The sequence below is a fragment of the Sinocyclocheilus grahami genome, unplaced genomic scaffold, assembly GCF_001515645.1.
Source record: "Sinocyclocheilus grahami isolate Dianchi unplaced genomic scaffold, SAMN03320097.WGS_v1.1 scaffold172.1, whole genome shotgun sequence".
In the NCBI taxonomy this organism is placed as follows: domain Eukaryota; kingdom Metazoa; phylum Chordata; class Actinopteri; order Cypriniformes; family Cyprinidae; genus Sinocyclocheilus; species Sinocyclocheilus grahami.
In genome coordinates this window covers 752,784-760,935 of record NW_015505351.1, presented here as the reverse complement: position 1 = coordinate 760,935, position 8,152 = coordinate 752,784, and positions in this window count along the sequence as shown.

Sequence of the window (8,152 nt, the reverse complement as noted above, 5' to 3'; positions counted from 1 at the left end):
TATAATATGCTGAAAATGACTGTGTTAATGTTTCTTATGGTGTCAAATTACAGCTTACATTGTAAATTCAAAACCACGAAAAAGTTTGCATCACTAAACATTATTGTCTGTCGCTTAACATTTCTATCGTAAAACAGTCATCGGAAATTAAATGTTTTGTTGCTTACATCTTACCCTCGCATTTTCACAGTTAAAATGGTGAAACCGTTAAAGCCCGCCTTCTTTGATTTGATTGGCCATTAACTTTTCATCATCCTAATAATGGTACATTCACACAGGGCATCAACGGCTCTCGTTGACTTTGAATGGAGTGACGACAAGGGTTGCCAAACTGAATTGTGGGTCCGTTGTGTCACTGGCGTTGCTCGCGGCATAAGTCGAAAACCTTTCAAGCATCAACGCAGGCGTCAGCCAGTCAGATCACCTTATGCAAATACACTAGTACAGGTGCTAGCCAATCGCATTCATGCAACACCAGAGAATAGAAGTACTGGACGTGATTGGCTGTCGTCAGTATGACGGTCGCGTCAGTGCAAAGCTTCAGACACGCCCTCTGTCAGGCATCGACGGTGACGCCCGGGGGAATGGGGCATAACAAACAGAGCAGCATCAGGAATATCAAATATTGAGGGGCAGACAATTTGGCCACTTCTAATTATTGGTGGAGAATTTCAGACAATGGACTGAAATTTCGCTAATGTGGCTGCACCTTTAGTTTTCTAAAACCAATAATACAGTAGTTTTGAGTGAGGAACAGGCCAAAATGTAAGCCGTTATTCACATGAAATGTTCCCATGTGGAGAAGATCTCAAATCTCTCAAATCTTATTCACGCTTGCATTCAATTCAAAACATTCAAGCACGCAACATCACGATCCGTCGCAAGACGCGCAAGAGCCAATGATATCAAAACCAGTGGGAAATTTCTTGAGCCTTCATGAGATTTGAGAGCTATATGACAACAGGAAAGCTTTCAGAAAAATACATCTCAGCAACAACAAAACCATCATATGACTTTAGAAGGCCTGAAATATAGTCATATAACCATTTTTAATGGTGATTTTATGGTATTTGTAGTCATTTTTAGCGACTGATGGCCCCCCTAAAATGACTCCTTTTGTGTTCCACTGAATGAATTGGTCATACAGGTTTGGATTGACATGAGAGCATAACCTTTATTTTTGGTGAATTGTTTCTTTAAGAGCAATCAATCAAAGAACTAACAGCTCCAAAATACTAGTCCCCTTCATTCAACACAGAGTTCATTGTGCGAGTCTGGAAAAAAAAAATCTGTTTGCTGGCAAGCATCAATTTGTGCCTTGGGGAATATGACACTGGGCTGATAATATTAGATCAATATCCATGTCTGTTCCTGCAGCAGCACTTGCTTTCTATCATCCAGGCACATAATGGCTTTTACTGCATTACTGCATAAAGGCCCAGGCATTGAAAGGCAACTAATTGGAGACGTTGTTTTATTTTTTAAGATACGGCTACAAATGATCGAGCGCTATCATGTTCTGAGCGCGAGGTGAATGCACTAATGTCGAGGCCACTGGATACAGCCATTACCATAGAGTTCAAATAATACTGAAGGTTCTGCATAATTCACACTCCTGCATATAATAATGCAACTCATTACAATGGAGCTCCTCTGCTTTAAGGAGTGATATTAAAAATGCATTATTCAGCCTGTTATACAACACGTTTCATCTGTCACTGAGGCAAAACGCTGCTTTGCATTATACGAACCTTAACATTATCACACCCAGAATGGATTAAACAAAATGTGGGAGCCTTGAAACGGCAGAGGAACCAGCAGAGCTGGGACTTGTTATTGAAGGCGATGTAAAATTTCACATTTAATTATATTGCACGTACTTATCATGTTTCATGTCAGTCTATCCTAGTCCGTTTGAGGTGCTGCTAATACCAGTTTGGATAAAGGCAAATATTTCTCATTATCGTCGCTGGTTGTGACATGAACCAACACCCACTCACATACATAGTAAATGGTTGCAACACGCATGAAAAGGCTTCAAACCGCTCTCCTGAGTCTCTGCCGACAGCCGACGGTGTCATTCTGGGACTGATCATAATGCTGATTAGAACATGAGCAGTACATTTGCAACATATGAATACAGGCCGGGGCTAGATGGCTTATGGCCTGTATCTCAACAGCTATAAGTTTTGAATCCAATTTCATGAATGTGTGTTTATCTATAGCTGTGATTTTGTATTCAATTATTTTTGTGAATTCTGTTGTTCAAAGTAAAATTACAGTTTGTGTGTGTTTATTTTATTGATTATTATTTTTTAATTGATTGTTATTTTATTTTAAACACTTATTTTATACTTACATTTTGTACAATTTATCTTCATCTTTCTCTCGCAGTATATGCACACACCAGTGCCATTTTAGTATCATTGCTACTATTATGTTTTTGATCATATTTAGAATTTTTTTGTTTGTTTATTTTCATTCTTTTTATCATTTTTTTTTATTATTTTATTTTTCAAATATTTATATATTAAAAAAACAAAAATGAGAAATGTTGGAAACTAGTAAAAATATTTATTTTATTTTATTTTACTTTTTTAGTTAAAATTATTTTATTTCACTTAACTTAAGTTAATATAATTTTTTAAAATTTAAATACATTTTTTGTTAAATTTTTATAATAACCCTAGCACACATGCAATAATATTTATTATATAATTGATTGTATTATTATTTATTTATATAATAGTAAAAAATAATGAAATAATTAAAAATGCAGTTATAATAATTTTATTGGGATTTTATTATTATCATTATTAGTAGTAGTATTGCAATAATTTTATTATGTAACTGATTGTTCTATTATTGATATAATAATAATAATAATAATAATAATACATTATTATTTATATATTGATTGGTTTTATTAGTCATTGTTATTATATTAAATATTAGTATTATTATTATTAGTAGTAGTAGTACTATTGCAGTTTTGTATTAGATAATTTATAGTTTTATTGTTTATTGTGATAATAATAATATTATTATTTAAATATGGATTATTTTATTTAGTCATTGTTATTATATTAAATATTTATTATTATTATTATGTGTGTAATAGGGGCCGTTTCTAGCCAATTTGACGCCCTAGGCGAAATCCCTATTGCCCCTCCCCAAATTATATATATACAGTGGGTACGGAAAGTATTCAGACCCCCTTAAATTTTTCACTCTTTGTGATATTGCAGCCATTTGCTAAAATCATTTCAGTTATTTTTTTTCCTCATTAATGTACACACAGCACCCCATATTGACAGAAAAACACAGAATTGTTGAAAACAAGGTCTTAAATTGCATGGCAATTTTGGAATGTGCGGAAAGCCAAGAGGCTACCAGTCAAGTATTCTGGATAACCTCCATAACTTTCTTCCACTGGAGGAAAATCTAACATCTGGTACCAGGACTAAGACCAAATGTTAGCTCTTAAATCATTTCCATCCTAATTTATCCTTTTAACTTGTAAAAATGTTTTACTTTGTCTCTTTTCTCCATAATGCAGCAAAATTGCTATGTATATTACATCGCCTGAAGAGTTTTATGCCAAAACCTGACAGCAGAGCAAAAAAAGGATAATGACAGCTGCCTTCAACACACTGCTTGGCTTTTTTCACATCTCATAGAATTTCTGTGGCAAAGGAAAGGGAACATTTTCAATTTAGTTCTCAGGGCTGTATTATATTGAGATTGACAGATAATTGAAATCATCTAACAGAAAAAAAGAAAAGCCTCAAGATGGGTATTACAGTATTTCCACCTCTTTTAATATACTTCCTTTCTGACAAAGGAATTGTTTACCCAAAAATGTCCCTATTTACTCACTATCACGTCACACCTGTAATCTCATTTTTCCCATCACTTCCAGTTTCACAACAACGTTTTCATGGCGCTGATGTGACGTGACCAAACCTGACTGAATAGATGGAAGAAAAACGACTTTCTGTCTGCTTGCTGACATATTACTTTTGAAGGCTTTAAACATAGTGCTCAAGTCATATAGGCAACTGCTTTATAGTGCTTTGATGAATTATAAACTGCTATGTGGAAAAGTGCTGCATGAAGATTCTTCAAAATTTCTGCTTGAAGCATGCCTTTAAAAGAATTGTTCACCCAACAGTGAAAATGTAGTCACGCTCAGGCCATCCAAGATATTTTAATTTAGCATTACATCACTTGCTCACCAATGGATCCTCTGCAGTGAATGGGTGCCGTCAGAAGGAGAGTCCAAACAGCTGATAAAAACATCACAAAAAACCACAAGTAATCCACACCACTAATCGATCACTTACAATCTTGTGAAATAAAAAGTTGCATGTTTGTAAAAAACATCAAATCTTTAAAAGAACATTAAATCATTAAACAAAACAAAAAATACATGAAATCATTAAAAGAGTTTCAACTGTCGCATCTGAGTTCATAGTCCATAATAACACTTTCTACAGTGAAAAAGCTTATTGTCCTCTCACATCAAAATCCATAGAAATATTCATTTAGAATTGTTTTGTACTGTTTTTCTTGTAAACGGTGCTTGTGCATATTTCTCTCCTGATTCAGACGAGATGACTTTTTACTGGAGAAAGCAAAATTAAGGAGAGAGGACTTAGTAAGTTAAAAAAAAACATCTTAATGGATTTTTTTTTTTATTACAAACATGCAGCTTTTCACTTCACAAAACATTAATTGATGAGCTGGAGTGTTGTTGATTACTTGTGATGTTTTCATCAGCCGTTTAGACACTCTCAATCTGACGGCACCCATTCACAGCAGACGATCCATCAGCGAGCAACTGCTGTAATGCTAAATTTCTCCAAATCTGTTCTGATTAATTCGGATGGCCTGAGGGTGGGAACATTTTCAGCAAATTTTGATTTTATGCATGAATTATTCCTTGAAGAGAATATTTCAGGTTCGATACAAATTAAGCACTTGAGGCATAGTTACCAAGTAAGTCATTTTGGAAAAAAACTCTGGGTTACAGTGTGATGCACTTAGAATGGAAGTTAATTCTGAAATGTTGTTGCCATGACAACATAATGCTTAAAACCTTAATATGACTCAATGAATACAGACGAATTAATGTTAATGCTTTTATAAGCTTAACAAAAACTGGCCCCATTCACTTCCACTGTAAGTGCCTCATATGATAATATGTTTTTTCCTTCATGACATTTTATTACATTATTTTTCTTAGAATGATACAGACGATAGTATAGATGCGGTACAAGATACAGCCACTTTTTTGTTTTGTACGACGCCTCATTCTGTAGGCAAACCTGAGCCTGTCATTCTGACTGTGTCACGTCTGAGCGCTTGAGAAACAGGCCGGTTAGGTTTCACAGGGCCCCACAGTTATGCAGCCATGTGCAAAGAGAGTGTTTGGAAAAGCATTTGATCTCAATTAATTGCACTCCCAATGAGATCAGCCTGGAAAAGCGAAGGGGGGAAATCTGGATTTCGGCAGATGTAGGAAAAGTGTTTTGGTTCTGCCACGGCACGACAAATTCAATAGTGAGCAAAACAAGATGAACAACTGGAAGCCCAGAGCCCATCTGCCCTTGTTATTTGCCTCCATTTATGTACTGCTTAACTTAATAAAATGCAAAGCATCATGGGCTGCGTTGCGATGCGTCAACAGGAAAGCTTTCTTATTCTCCAAGTGGGGTTGTTGTGAAATAAGTACAATGGAAAAAAATCTGCCGCCAGTACATCAGACTCCTTCCAGCTATTTTGGGGATGATTAAAGCTATAAATCATCACATCATCAAATGTTCAAGACTGTTTTTAATCACTCAGCAAAGATACACAATCGTTTGGCAGCAACTGTATCCTCATTTCTAATTAGCTTGTTTTTGGACAACGAAAGGTTTTAATGTATTTAGATCTTGTACAGATTGCAAATGAAAACATGATTGTTGCCGGCATCTGCTGAAGAAATTTTAAAAAAGTGCATTTTAAAGACAAACACATCTTGTAACACAGACATATGCATTATTACTTTTTATTTAAAGTGATATCATACCCAAGATTAAGTGGACCAAAAAGTGCAGCCATGCATGTCTCATTAGGAAAGTTCTGAAATGGTTCACTAATGACTGTAAAAGTGTCACACTCCCAAAAAATCCAATAATTAACATTGTCCAGTCATCGGTAAATAATATATAATAAGTATTCATATTTTTATTTACTAATCATATCATTATTTTATTTATTTGCTAATTATATAATAAATTACTTCTAAAATGTAAAAAAAAATTATATATATTAAATCAGTAAATAATCACAATAAAGTTTTTAAAGCTAATTATTAGTGAAAGACCTGATAAAACTATGAAAGGATGTTTCTGGAGCAAGGATTTAAAAGAAAATAAATACAATAAAAAGTATTTGAAACTTTTATCTCACAATTCTGACTTTTTATTCTTGCAATTTTGAGTTTATGTCTCACAGTTCTGAGTTTTTCACAATTCAGAATTGCGAGCTATGAACTTCTGACTTTTTTCCCCTCGCAATTACAAGTTTACATCTCACAATATAACATCTCACAAGTTTTTATCTCGCAATTCTGAGTTTTTATCTCCGCAAAAATAAAATGAATACAGTAAATCAGTAAATAGTCACTGTAAATAAAGATTCTAAAGCAATTTATTAGTTATAGACCTCATAAAACGTCTCAGGTTACTTATTTAACCATGGTTCCCTGAGTAGGGAACGAGACACTGCGTCCTCTAGGGGTCGCTATGGGAAACCTAGAGGATGCAGTTCGAAGTTCCCAAGAAAGGGAACGTCTCAGGTTACTTATGTAACCATGTTTCCCTGAGTAGGGAACGAGACACTGCGTCCTCTAGGTTTACCATAGCGACCCCTAGAGGACGCAGTTCGAAGTTACCATGAAAGGGAACTTCAGAAGCAAGTTCCTGGCACATGCAGGATGAAAAAAAAATAAAATAAAAAAAAGCTCTTATAATTCAAACTTTTTTTCTCAGAATTCTGAGTTTACGTCTCACAAATCTGACTTATTGTAACTGTGAGAAAGTCAGAAATGTAAGATAAAATGTCAAAATTACCTTTTTTATTTTTTATATATATATATATATGTTTGTTTGTTTTTTTCCAGTCATGTTTAGTTGACATGATAGCCTTGATCGGCTATTTGCAGTTTCTAGTCATCTCAGGTGCTATCAGGTGGAGGGACAATCTTATTTTAAGGAGAATTTGATTGGACAAAAATGAATATATGCCTTTTAATGGTGCATTCTCTCCAGGAAATGAACATTTGTGCAACTTAAATACATATTTTAAATATATCTGCTAAAGGTTTGGAACATTTGTTAACCTTTAAGTGTACACTAGCATCCAGATGACCCCATACACATGAACTAAAAGCCACAATGGGCTCTTTAAAACCTATCCACAGTACTCCAGTAAGCAGGAAGCCATTCTTTAATGTACTCCATTGGCCAGCAGAGGGACTGTTGTTATGTATGGGCTGAAAGGTCATCCAGCTCTTGGCTCAGGAATGACTCTATCAATTAGTTTGGAAACAAAAAGAACAGCTGCAAAACAACCCTCAAACTGTTTGAACATGTTCCCGGGTAAGCAGTTAACTTCACCGTCACATGTCAACACAGGGGTGGAAAGGCTAATGAAGAGCTAAATCAACAGGCCGTAAAACAACACAGAGGCATGGAGGAATATTGCTGTCATTTGATATTGCGCTGATTAAAAGGACCTGTTTTACCCATCAATCATAATCTGGTTAAGTATTAAATGTGCAGTGAGAGTTGAATGACATACGCTAAATTAATAATACATCTTTATAATAACAATAATATTCTTTGATGGTATTCCGTATGCAGAATGTGCCTTGTGATGTGAAATAGTGTGCTCTGTAAATGGAAAATAAGAGCTTAGAGTTAAAAAAAAGAAAGAAAAAAAGATCAGCATTCTTTCATATGTACTGCGGGGGATATTTATAGTTATATGTGGGCTTTCTCAAATGCAGTGGAAAAGTCACTATTCAGCTTTAATAATACATCACTTTATATGGCAACTCAGCTATTTAGGCGGAGTTACACAGCGTTGCTATAGCGCTGGA